This window comes from Acomys minous, assembly GCF_964271855.1.
Source record: "Acomys minous genome assembly, chromosome: 12".
NCBI lineage: Eukaryota > Metazoa > Chordata > Mammalia > Rodentia > Muridae > Acomys > Acomys minous.
Genome location: NC_140493.1, coordinates 10957257 through 10970550, shown reverse-complemented (window position 1 = coordinate 10970550; position 13294 = coordinate 10957257). Strand labels below are relative to the sequence as shown.

General features: G+C 41.5%; 1 protein-coding gene across 2 annotated transcripts in view; it reads left to right on the top strand.

The window, feature by feature from the left end:
- Positions 1-1693: 1693 nt before the first annotated feature.
- Positions 1694-13294, top strand: part of CNTN1 (contactin 1) — a 302283-nt gene continuing 290682 nt past the window's right edge. For both annotated transcript variants that reach the window (XM_084750668.1, XM_084750671.1), the window contains exon 1: positions 1694-1851. The gene's annotated coding sequence lies outside the window, so the exon portion shown is untranslated. The remainder of the gene's footprint in view (positions 1852-13294) is intronic.

The following is a 13294-nucleotide window of genomic DNA, read 5'->3' as shown; positions in this document are numbered from 1 at the left end:
GAAGAGCGCATGGTGGAGTTTTTGGTTTTCTGTCCGTTTCCTGTGTCAATACTCATGTAAATTTGAATGGTCAGTTTTTTGTTTTGTTTTTGTTTTTGTTTTTGTTTTCCATTCTATGCATTTCCTTCTATGGGAAGAGAGTGTATTGGAAGGCAGTACAAAGCCCAGTTAATTTAGATTTGTTGGACAATCAAGAGATACTCCCATTGAAAACATAGTCCCTGCTATAGTGTTTGCTAGTATTGTCCTCTTGGGCTCCTTTACGAGTTCTCCGTCTCATTCTCTGAGTTCTGTCACACCTCACACAGGTACGGCAGAAGACAAGGGCACAGTCATCCAGGAATTGTGTACTGGGGCTAAGGATTTAAGACTAACGGGCGTGCTATGGGGAAGCGTGACTCAGGGGGTGTTGGTGCAAGTAGCAATTACAAGAGGGCTCCCCGCCCACAGAGTATTTTGATTGTTCCTTGTAAGCCACCTCCTGGGTCCACTTCCTCTTCAGTGCACATTGAGTCTTACAGTGCTGTGACGAGATTATGTCAAACTGTACCTGATGGCCATAAAAATCTCTGAGCACTGGGTATCTGCCCATAGCCTTTGGTAGCATCAGTCTTCTCTTTAGTCCAGGGGGGCAGGCCTTTCACAAAGTCACGGGCATGAATTCTCTCTTATGCTCAGCATGCGTTAAGACAGCTAGGTTACCTAGGTGGAAGACAAATTGGGCTATTTTGGAGAAAGAGGGTATCTTGTTTCCTCATTAGGTGCCAAGAGAGCACACTTTTTACTGCAATTTTATTTTGAGTCTCTCCTGGTGTTCCACTAAGGGGTCCCTCAGGTATCATAGCTTTCTGGTTCCACCTGGACAGACAGCAGGGACTACACACAAGAGCACAACGGCATTCTGCCCTCTTAAAAATAGGTTTGGAATTACTTAGCTGTCTGGTTTTATATTTTCTCCCAGAACTTGAGCATTTGAGATTGGTTATCAGTCAGTACAATGGCCATTGTCTTTAGAACTTACCACCAAAGCAACAGCCCAAAGCAAATGCCTCAGTTTGTGTCTTCCCATTTAAAATACTGGAATATATATATATATATATGCCCTTTTTTTTTTTTTTTTTTTTGCAAACGGAATAAGAGATTTCTGCTTTTTTGCTACAAGGAAAAACGTCCTGACATATTTGGCCAATGGTTGGGAACTGTAAGGAAACAACATCTCCAGTTCTGATTGATTGTGTGTGTGTGTGTGTGTGTGTGTGTGTGTGTGTGTGTGTGTGTGTATGTGTGTGTGTGAGAGAGAGAGATTTCTCTCCATTTAATTGTGCATCTTGCTGTCGTCTGTTTCCTCACTGAAGTCCATATCCCATATCCAGTCTTGGCCTCTGGTGGTGTCTCTTACATCACAGGGAGCCTAGTCTCCCTTTGGAAAGTTCCAGGGGTCTGGCTTTGTCAGCTCCTCCCTACCTCTTGGAGCCTTTAATGGCAGGTCCTCAAGGTAGTTTCCCTCTTCTAAGCTCCCCCTGAGGCAGAAGCAGAAGGTTTGAAGGGGTGGACTGCAAGGACTCTTCTCTGGTGGGTTCCAGGAGCCAAGAGAGTCCACAGAAACGGGAGTTGGGAATGACATCTTCCCTGTCCAATCAAAGGTGCAGGTTTCTCTGTGGTCCCCGCCTCCCTTTCCCCGCGGCCCCAATAACTGCACTCTGAGGCCCGGGCTTCTGCTGTCAAGTAGCTAGGGTGGGCTCCGCCTAGGCGAGGAGTGGCGCCGGTGGGAGATGCGCTCCCAGCTGTTTGCTGCGGGAGCGGGAAAGCTGTAGGGCCAGGCAGCGCGGCGGCGACAGGAGTGGGGAACAGGTAGGAGGCGGGCTCGCCTTTCTGCAGAGCGCCAGGGAAGGCGTGCTTCCCAGAGGCCACCCAGCCCTTGCCTCGCCCTGGTTACCCCGGCTCCCGGGGTCGCTTTAGCTGTCACCTGGTCACATATGACACTGGTCAGAAGATGGGGTGGAGGGAGTGGTAGGGATGCAGGAGCCGGGGTGACGCACCGGAAGGCTGCTGAGAGGGGCCCAGAGGCAGTGCATCTGAGCAACTTTGCTCTCAGACGCCGCGGCTGCCTGCGGGGTCGGGCCTGGGATATGCCTGGTCGCCTAAGCTGGGCACTGGGGGCACAGACGTGCCAGTGCAAGCTGTGGGAGCCGCAGGTCCTCTCTGCTCCTCAACCGCTCCACTTGCCGGGCGCCGCCTGCTCCCCTCCCCCGCACCTGCGAGGTACCCTCCAGCGCAGTGCTGGCTGCGGGTGCTTGCAGTGAGGGAGGCAGGGGCTTGCACGTCCCCAGGCGAAAAATTAGCTCCCTTAAGGGCGTGGGGGCTGGGGAGAATCCCGGCATTTTCTGACGAATCCAGTGCTGCGGAATGGGCTGGGCAGAAAGGCAGCTCCCTGCCGGCCCCGGTTTCCAACCGGGAACTACCACTTCATCTAGTCAAGTGACTGTGTCAGGATGGGCTCCAAGCAGCTCTTCCTGGGTGACCGCATTTGGGCACTAGGTGTTGGCCCAGTGCCGGTTCCAGCTGGAATCAGATCGTTGGTAGCAGAGGGAGAATTGCAGGGAAATCAGACACCCTGCTGGGGAAATTCCTGAAAAAAAAAGAAAAAAAGAAAAAAGAAAATAAAGAAAGAAAAAAAAAAAACAGAAAGAAAGAGAAAAGGAAAGAAAGAATGGTAGCAAAGAATCAAGAAGTGAGAGGTGTAGCAATTTCTGGCTGTCTATACCCCACCCCACCCCACGCCAAATCCAGCATGGACATCTGTATGTGTGCCTGTGTGTGCACATCTCCAAGGTGGAGCTATATATAGCTCCTGCGCAGCCAGCCCGGTTTCCTTGCTGCTGAGAGGGCTGCTTTGGCCTTCTCTAGCAATCTGCAAACACTGGGTGGGAGAGGCGAAATAGAATCAAATTCTTCATTAGGGGGGAAGCCAAGGAAGAAAAACTGAGAGTAACAAACCAAACCCTACACCGAATAACGTTTCTTGAGAGCACAGAAAGCTATGTATTCCAAAATTATTCTGGATGCATTCCTGAGTCTCATCCCACATAGTGACCATTGCAGCCTGAAGTGTAACATTCATCACGTTAATCCATGCCTTACCTGCAATATTTTATTAACTCATTGATGTACAATGTTATGCATATGCATGCGTCTTGGTTATTTGGAAATAAATGCATTTGTATGGTAACTTATAGCTAGCTGCTCTCTGGGGTCTGTAAAGGACCCACCCACTTTTCACGGCACAGGACTAGTAGGACCATTGGAGGTAGTTTTGATGTAATTAATTCCTTGGATAGATCTTTCTTGTGGCTTTTGCAAATTTGCGCTGACATGATATTTCAGATTTATTTGTATCACATGGACTTTCTTTAATAAATGATTATACATTTATTTTTGCCATTGTCCAGTATTATGTAGTCCTGGTGATAGCCTTTCCATTGTCATAAATCAGAAAAATTGAGGTTCAGAAAGACTAAATTGTATACTTAAAATCTTCCACAAATTTCAGCTTCACTCTTACCAAAGCACACACGCACTCCCCAATCCCACAGGCAGCTTCTCTTTGAACACCCTGAAGTTTTCCACAATTATTAGACCCTGTATGAAGTTTAAATAGTATTGATATCAACAACGGCGTGTGCTGTGATAACTCTTTTTTTTTCTGCTTTACTATTTTTTTTTCAGAATTAATTTCTGAATTCCTAGATACTGTTTTAAGATATCAGAGGGAGCTGGTGTTGAATTTTGTCACCCCAACTGCCTGGTTATCTGATTTGGGGAGTGTTTTATTCTCTTAGAGTTTTACGCTCATGGTATTTCAGGTATAACAGAGTTGGCTCCTGGGTTTGGCATGATGCTTCTCTTGAAAACTGTGTTTCCACCATGCGAGTGGGTACACAGTAGGTTATAATACACAGTACACAGTAGAGATACTACTGCCTATAAAGCACAGGACCCACATGTACTAGTCACATGCAGTTTTTAAATCCATAGCTTGGGTCTTTTTGGAAGATAATATATGTGGGAACCCCATCACGCTTAGTCTTCTGCTGGATAACCTTATGCACGTACCTGTTTCATTATCTAGTTAAACAAAGGAATGTTTTTCTGAAAAAAAAAAACAAATGTGCTAATTAAGTTTTCCCAACTTTCTAGAGTCACCCAAAAAGAAGGAACACCAACTGAAAGGTTGCCACCCGCACACTGTCCTGTCTGCTGGATATTTTCTTAACTTTTCACTAATAGAGGAGTACCTAGCCCATTGTTGGCAAGACCATCCCTACTCAGGAGGGCCTAGGCTACAAAAGAAAAGTAGCTGAGCTAGCCAAAGAAAGAAAGTCTGTAAGCAGTATTCCTCTGTGGTCTTTGCTTTTGTCAGTGCATTATCACAGCAGCAGCAGCAGCAGCAACAACAACAACAACAACAACAACAACACATACTAGGACATTATAACCTGTATTGTTTTACAGTTATCACACTGAAAGTCCTGAGCAGGCTCAAAGCCATTTGCTGAGAACCTGTCATCCTGGCAAGTTTTTCACATAGGTTCTGCAAACGATTTGAGGCTCATCTATTTGTCAATACAAGACAGAATTGAGGACTGCTTTTTAGAAATGCTGGCTCTTTTATCCTGCCCAAGATGACTAACCGCCTATGTGAGGGTGTTTCTGGTACTCTGACCCCAGAATAATTCAGTTGTCTAACACAGGTGATGACTAAATTCTGTTTATGCCATATATGCTTTCTTGTGCTCCACGTAGCCAACCAGAGAGTTAGGTAAAAGATAGATTAGATTTCTACAAGTAAGAACATCCCATGTAATTACCTTGCCCCACCCCCCAAATCAACAAAGATGAAGTCATCACTGGGTCCTTGGGATACTCTCCAAGTTCATTTTCTCCTTTCTCAAATCTCTTGCATCTTTACTCCCCCACCATAATAGTCACAGCGAATTCGCTGCATTTTCCATGGTACGTGCGTTACCTGCCCGCCCTCCCCCAGCAGATAGACAGATATGTTCCATTCTCTGCTGTAAATAGCCCCTCTGCCTTGTGTGTGCCTGTCTAAGATCTTGATGCCTCCAGTCACGTGCTGCCATTTCTACACATAAACTGTCCATGCTTTGCATCATATCCTAGAGTCTGTCCGCTCTAAGTCAATGGCATATTATTAGCATATTGTCTTCCCTTCTTCTCTTAACAGCTGTTTTCCACATTTCCACCCCCTCTTCCCCCAAATGTCAGTTGTAGACACCACAATCTTCTGTTGTCAAGGTTCTTTACTTTGCTAAGCCTCCTTCTTGGTCTCTCTCCTAATTTGCTTTTCCTTTCCAAGTTCTCCAATGACACATTTGCTTCTGCAGATCTACTTCTATTGTTTCTGATAGTCATGAATTTCATCCTGGTTAAGAGCATAGACTGGGGGAGGGGCTTTATTATGAAGATCTATGAACAACAGCACCGTGGTCTACAATAAAACTGTAGTGGCTTTCCTGACCTATACTGAGACAATGCATGTAAAACATTCAAGACAGGACTTGGGCCACAGTAATTATTTGTCAGTTAACAGCTGTTAGAGTATTATTTGCAATGATGATGACGATAATGTAAGTATGGCGCGTCACTCCTTGCATACCCCCACTGATAATCATCAGCTCTAAGCTGGCTTTGAGTAATGGATGCTATAACTTTCCAGACAATTTTGCTTGTGGTTAAATCTAGAAGCATCCACTATCTATTCAGTAGTTCATATTATAATTCTAAATTCTTCTATTTTCTATTACTCACCATAGCAAATTCTTCTGTTGTTATAAACCTGGAGTGGTGCAGTGGGCAACAAATCAAGTTGGCCAGCAGAGGAGGTTTAATCCAAGGTGCCATAGATTACTTAAGGATGATGTACGTTAGATTTTCACTATCATTTCTGCTTTATTTGGAAAGTTTTTGTTGGTAGCAAGACCTAAAGTGGGTCCAACTTCTAAAGAGGACTGAGCTGTGTAACATTGGCAGTGTGGCAGAAGATGGCACATCGCTCACTATGGTTGAGTGAATGGCCTGTTATGTAAAATTACTTTCAAAAGTATATAAATCCATAGTTATGTTGGGAAACTTAAGATGAAATTGAAAACAAATTTAATTAAAAGAAAATACAGAGCCAGTAAGAAAAAAATAGAAAATTAGAAATAAAGATGTTTTCAATTGTGACATTTTCTTTACTTTCTTTTTTCTCTTTCTTTTCTTTCTTCCTTCCTTCCTTTCTTTCTTTCTTTCTTTTTTTTTTCTACTCTTTTTTGACAGGGTGTCTGGTTAGGCTGGAAGTCACTGTGTACTCACTGTGTACTCACTACGTAGAGCAGGCTGGTCTTGAACTCACAGAGATCTATCTGCCTACTTTCGCTTCTCCAGTGCCATGATTCAAGGCATGTGCCACCATGCCACTTTCTCACTGCTGTTGATATACACAGATATTTTTCAATCTGTACCTTTGATTGTGAGGTATAAAGACAGTGACTACCGAATTGTGCGCTCTGCTTTATCTTTACATCCAACACTAAATATTGGACATTCTTATTAAGGCAGTATATATAAATTCCATATAATCTTTTATATAGTTGTTATTACAATGTTTCTAGATTTCCTTAGTTAAGAAACTGAACATAAAAACACATGTTTTACAATTATGGTTATTTCTTTATCATAACTTACTGAAAGTTACTAGTGAAACAAAATATTTGTAACCTCTTAATGGATACTGACAAAAAAGGAAATTTCTCAAAAGTTCGTGCATAGATTTATATTATGCCAAGGGCTGTAGCAATTTGCCAATGCATTGTTTTTGCTAACACTGGGTATTATGGTTTTTAAAGGTGACAACTTTGATAGTAAACATTATATATTGAGTTATTTTAAATTGTTATTCCATTCTTTGGGGTGAGTTATGGGATGTCATACTCACTGGCTGTCTATGTTTCTTGACTTGCAAAGGTGAATTGACTTGGCGTTTAGATGTTCCTAATATAACAGGGCATTTTCAACTGTTTGTTCCCCACATTTCTGCTTTTGGATTTATCAGTTTGAGGTGCAGGGAGGGGGTATATTGCACGGAACAGAAGCAGTGAAGTTTGAAATCCATTTCTCTTTGTACCCAGGCTGACTTTGAATTCACCACATAGCTCACTTTTGGAGACTCTGTTATGTTAAGCTCTTGATATGAGCTGCCACACCTGGCTGTGACACTCTCTCTGTCTCTGTCTCTGTTTCTGTCTCTGTCTCTGTCTCTGTCTCTGTCTCTGTCTCTGTCTCTGTCTGTCTCCCTCTCCTTTCCTCTCGCCTTATCTTCCTCCCTCCCTATCTCCCTCTCTCTGTAGCCCTGGGTGTCCTGGACACTCTCTTTGTAGACCAGACTGGCCTCAAACTCACAGAGATCTGCCTGCCTCTGTCTCCCCGAGTGCTGGGATTACAGGCGTGCACCACTGTGCCAGCTGGCTGTGCCTTTCCAAATACATGTTTTAACATACAGACATTTGTAAGTTTACTCATTCCCACTGATGCTTCAGACAGTGTTGACACTCAGAGAACCTTCTGCCACTAACAGAACTGAATATGAAAGCTCACACATGAAAGCTCACACACGAATGCCACACTGCAGACTTCTTCTACACTCTAAAGCAAGATTGAACTTGTGTGTCTCGTATGCCTGTCCTCATGTGAAGTAGCTCCAGAAGATGCATTTATAATAAGTAATTTAACACAGTATAAATCAGTCTATTATATTCCCATTATTTTTCATGCGGTTCTTCCAGTAAGTAGATGCTCCTTAATTCTTTTTGAGCCCCTTAGGTTCATTCCAAAAATACCACAGGGTAGAAAGTACGAGAGAAGATATTAATGACCAGGTTACTCAGCCAGAGCAGGGCACATTGTTTGTGCAATTATCTGAATGACTCAAGCACTAAATCTGTTTCTGCTAGCATTACCCAGATGGTCCTGAACTCACTGGCTAATTGCTCAGCCCTGTGCTTGATGATGTAGACCTGAGTGTGTCACACCTTTTCCGTATTGTTTTGTTGCCTTTTTAAAATTCCACTAGATGCTTCTGGTTGGTTATTTTAGGTCCCTTATGTGAGTTGGTTTACCTAGTCCTCAACTTGTTCTCTTCCTCGAAGTGTCAATAACTAACTATACTGAGTGTGGTAATAAACCCCATTTAGGTAACCACTGTGTATCTGGAATAAGTTACTTAATCTTTTTAATACTTTGTTTAATGTGTGTGTTGGTTTGACTGAAAACAGATGGCTCCCATAGGCTCATAGGGAGTGACACTCTTAGGAGGTGTGGCCTTGTTGGAGTAGGTGTGGCCTTATTGGGGGAAATGTGTCACCTTAGGCAGGCTTTGAAGTCTCAAATGACTTAGTCAGGTCCAGTATGGCACTCTTTTCCTGATGTTCTGCTGATCTAGATGTAGAATTCTCCTCTATCCCTCCAGCCCCATGTCTGCCTGCACGCCACCATGATGAAAAGGATCTAAACCTCTGAACTGTAAGCCAGCCCCCGACTCGAATGGGTTGTCTTTGTAAGAGTTGCCTTGGTCAGTGTCTCTTCAGAGCAAAAGAAATCCTGACTGAGACAATGTTTAAAATGAAAATGTTCAGTGTTCAGAGATACTCTCTCTGGTCTTCTTTTAACAGTTTTTTTTCTTTTTCTTTTTCTTTTTTTTTTTTTTTACATGAAGTTCGTTTTCCACCTCACACCCACAGCTGTCTGTCCAAAGAAAATTTCACAGTGTGATTCCCCATTCTAGAATATTTTAACGGGCTCTTCCCTTTTATTTCCCAAGGCCTTCTTTATCTCACTTGAAGTCATTTGTCAGTAGTCCTTATTAAGTTTTAAAAACTCACTTCTCCATCTTCAGATCACTTCCATCTATAGTCACTGGCCGTGCCCAGGTCAATCACCTGCCTCATTTCCCACCATTCATGGTTTTGCTTTTCCTCCCTCTTCCAGCGTGCTCTCATCTCCAACATGAGTCAGTTGCCTTCTTGTCTGTCTCTTATGTGACCTTTCTAACTCCTCAGTTAGGTTCTGCCATTTCGAGACCCGCTCCTTAGAGTTCTAGCCCTGTGTTTTGAGCCCCATTTATACTTCTTAATCAATCTATACCCACAAGACCCTAGTATTGTACTGTAATTATTTGTTTTCTAAAAAGAAAAAGAAACCTGCTGCATGTGCCTTAAGAACTGAGACCATTAATAAATCTTCCTTTTGTCCCATGAGGCCTTCATATATGTTTTGTATTCTCTAAGTCTTTCTGAAGACATGAGTTAAAAAAAAAAAAGGAAAGTCTGGATTCATTTTTATGATTTCATCAAATGATGTATTCACCTTTGCCTTGAAAAAGCTGCAAGTAAAAACTACAAGTCATGGGGTTTTTCACATTTCAAATTTAATATCCTGGTTTTGTGGTTTAGGCAAGATAGATAAAAGATTTTTAATGAAGATTTTTATATGAAAATTCTTGCCTAGGACATAATAATTCTAGAATGCTAAATCCCCAAGTTAACTTCCTTTAAACAATTTTGTATCCCATAAGGTAGGAGATATTTGTACATGCATAGATACTGAAGATACATAAATTCAACTGGCTGGAATTAAATATTGGCAAAAATAATTCTCATTTTCTTTGCTTAATTAGAAGTCTTCATTGTCATCTCTGATATTTTACATTACTTTCCTTGGCATACTGTCTTGTGCATTTGACATCATCAAATCCTCACAAGGGTTTTGACAGTCACACCAAAAGGTCTCAACACTACATAAAGAACTAAAGGCAAATAAGGAATGCTGACAGTGGGGGAAGTGGTCTTCCCCAGGCAAAAGCCACCAGTTAATTAAATAATAATAAATGATAAGCCCTGAAAATATATACAGGGTAACATTATACAAACTGAGCAGGTTATATTTAGGAATATACAAATATATATATATATATATATATATATATATATATATATGAATATATCATAAATCACTGACAAAAGACTAAATGTTAGTTAATGTAGAAGTTAAGCAATGAAGGACTAATGTTACTCTCACCCAGTGTGTGTTTGTGCTGGGCTTTCAATACCTTGTCAGGTTAAGGCCATTGATCCATTCAAAATTTTGAGCCTTGCACTATACCTTCATTTCATCAGTTAATTTCATCAATAAGTATGTTTACTTTCTATTGTTTTTTTGAGGAGAAACTAAAAGTTTTCATCCTAAACATGTTAAACTTTTACAGTAACTTAACAACTTGTTTAAAAAGCACACACACACACACACACACACACACACACACACACACACACACCATTTTATACTTGTTTCAGAGTGTATTTCTTTTTTCTTTATATTTTTGGTGAAAAGTAAAATATACTTTTCCTTATCTTTTTTGCTTGAGTTATTGAAATAAAATTTGGAGGTTATTCCTAAGTAGAGATGCTCAATTTTACATTTTAGTTTTGTTTGCCATGAAATCCTGTAGAGCCTTGAAGATTTATAGGTTCTTATCAGAAATCAAATTTTGGGAGGAAGTGGGAACTAAGACAACTAATGAAAAAAAAAATCATGATGGTACTTAGAGCAGTAATCTACCCTGACAGGAAATTAAATATGTTGAAATGTAAGAATTATTTTCTATCCAGTTTGCAAATGTATCTTCTCTATAATCTGCATTCAGTAATTAACAATAATCACTTATTTGATATCACACTGAAAATCACGATTGTGGACGTGTTGCACTCAGCACTTTAAAAAAGTCAGTGAAGTGAGGTTTGAACACATATCATACTATTGTGTAAGTCAGGATATTAGAGATGATAAAGAGCAAGTACAAAATTGAGAAAATGCATCCAGACCCTACAACTTTGTTATGTGTGTGTGCTTGATGCTTGTGTGCATGTGAGTCTTAATACAGACATGGACGTGCCGTGGCACACATACGGAAGTCTGAAGACAACCCCAAGCATCTTCACCTTCCACCCTCTTTGAGACAAGGTCTCTTAAGTGTATAGTGCTAAGCAATAGGAACAATGGTCCAGTTTTTAATCCTCCTGTTTGTTCTGATGTCAGTCTTTTCAAGAATAGCCTTAATATTCTGTTAGTCATGGTATGTAGAATCTATGGCCATGTTCACAAATACATTGTGTTATCCCAAGGAATAAATAGTCATTCTAATTTTGCAAATGTTTTATTCCTAGATAGCTAATAAACAAAATGGTCTTCCGCTGTAGTGATTTACATAGTGATGTCTCCCAAACATGAATTAGATCGTTACAATGTAATATTTAAGTATTTGCTATTATAATTTTGACTCAAACAACAGAGTTTTATGGCTTTCTGGCCTAATTTTCCTTCCTACAACCATTAAACACTAGCAGTAATTCTGTCCTAAGGCTTGTAAACCACATTGTCATGGTTACTGAAAATGCAGATCTGTATCTGCAGCTGCCGAGATGCCTGCTAAGGTGTTATGAACAGTGTAGTATTTCAGTCTGAACACCAAGTTGTTGAATATAAAAGGCTTTCATATCAGAAAACGCCAGTGGGTAATATTTTATACATAGGATGCACTACATTTTAATTGAAAATATTTTAAAATGACTAATGTGTTGATTCAGTTTTGGCCTTCAATAATTTTGTATTATTTTAAGTCTGGTTACTGGAAAACCAGCCCAGGTTGGCTTATGTGTAGGCTGAATAGTGGTGAACATGGCGTCTACTTCTAGTGAAGTGCATTAATGGATTCTGCAGAAACACATGTGATTTTCTTTAATTGAAAAAAAAATATTTTTTTCATCACTAGACTCTGACTCTGGTTCCCCTTTCCTCTACTCTTCCCAGTCCAGGCCCACCTCTCTTCCCACCTGGATTAACTCCCTTTTATGCCTATGTTAGAGAACACACACAAACACATCTAAGGGATAATAATAAAATAAAACAAAAACAAGCAGACTAGAATAGGACAAAACAAACAAATGGACGGAAGAGAGCCCAAGAAAAAGAACAAGAGACAGACACAGATGCAGAGGCAGACATCCACTTGTTTGTATATTCGAGAATCCCACAAAAACAACAAAACTAGAAGCTATGATAAATATGCAAAACTTGCAAGGTCATGTATAGGTAAAGTTAAAAAAAAAAAGCATGCCCAGAACATTATGAGACGAAGAACCTCCAAAGATGCCTTTTAATTCTTTTTCTGCTGGCCATCTGCTTTTGGGCATGCAGTATACCATTATCATTTGGTTGTTTCCCCAGTGAGGACCACTTGGGGGAAACTAAAGTTTAGAGATGGCGGCTTGCGTCTACTTCTCCTTTCGGTGTTAGGACCCCATCTGATGCCAACCTCTCCTGGCCCTGTGCGCGCTGCCTCAGTCTCTGTGTCCTCCATTCCCCCTGGCTCTTCCAATCCTTTTGCCTCCTCTTTTACAGAATTTCCTAAATTCGGGGCAGGGGCGAGGATGGTGTGTGATTTACGGGGGTCATAAATCCTCTTTAGGGCTGAGTGTTCCAAAGTCTCTCACTCTCTGTATATTTTCTTGTTTTGGATCTCTGTATCTGTTCCCATGTCATGCAGGAAGAAACTTCTATGAGGATGGCTGAGCAAGGCACTGATCTATGAGTACAGTCTCCTCGTGGGTCCCATAACATGGGGAATACGGACTACTTCCCACAGGGCCTCTGGTACCCACTCATGGATCGTTTTCCCCTGGTGGGGCAGCCTTGCCAGGCCACAGAGGAAAAGGATACAGACAGTCCAGATAAGACTTGATAGGCTGAGGTGAGACGTTAGGGGAGGAGGGCTCGCCCTTCTGAGGACTTGGGGGATGAGGGAGCATGGGACAGGAGACTACACTACGAGGGACAGGGCTATCATTGGGATTTAAAGTGAACTCATCTTAAAAAGTGCCATTAGGAGTTCTTTTATTGCTCATGCCCATAGGTTCACAGTTACCCATGTAGCACTGAGTAAAAGGTTCCATCTCATAGAGTATGCCTTAAGTCAAAACAGATACTCATTGGTTAGTCCTACAAGCTTTGTGCCACCATTGCACTTGTGTATCTTAAATTTATGGTTGTGAGCCTAGCCTTTAATGGCTGAGCCATCTCTCCAGCCCTCACTTGTATATCTTACATGCAGAACATCACTGTAGACGGAAGGGTTTGTGGCTGGGTTGGTATTTAAGTTTTTCCTTTGGTAGCATGTAGAGTA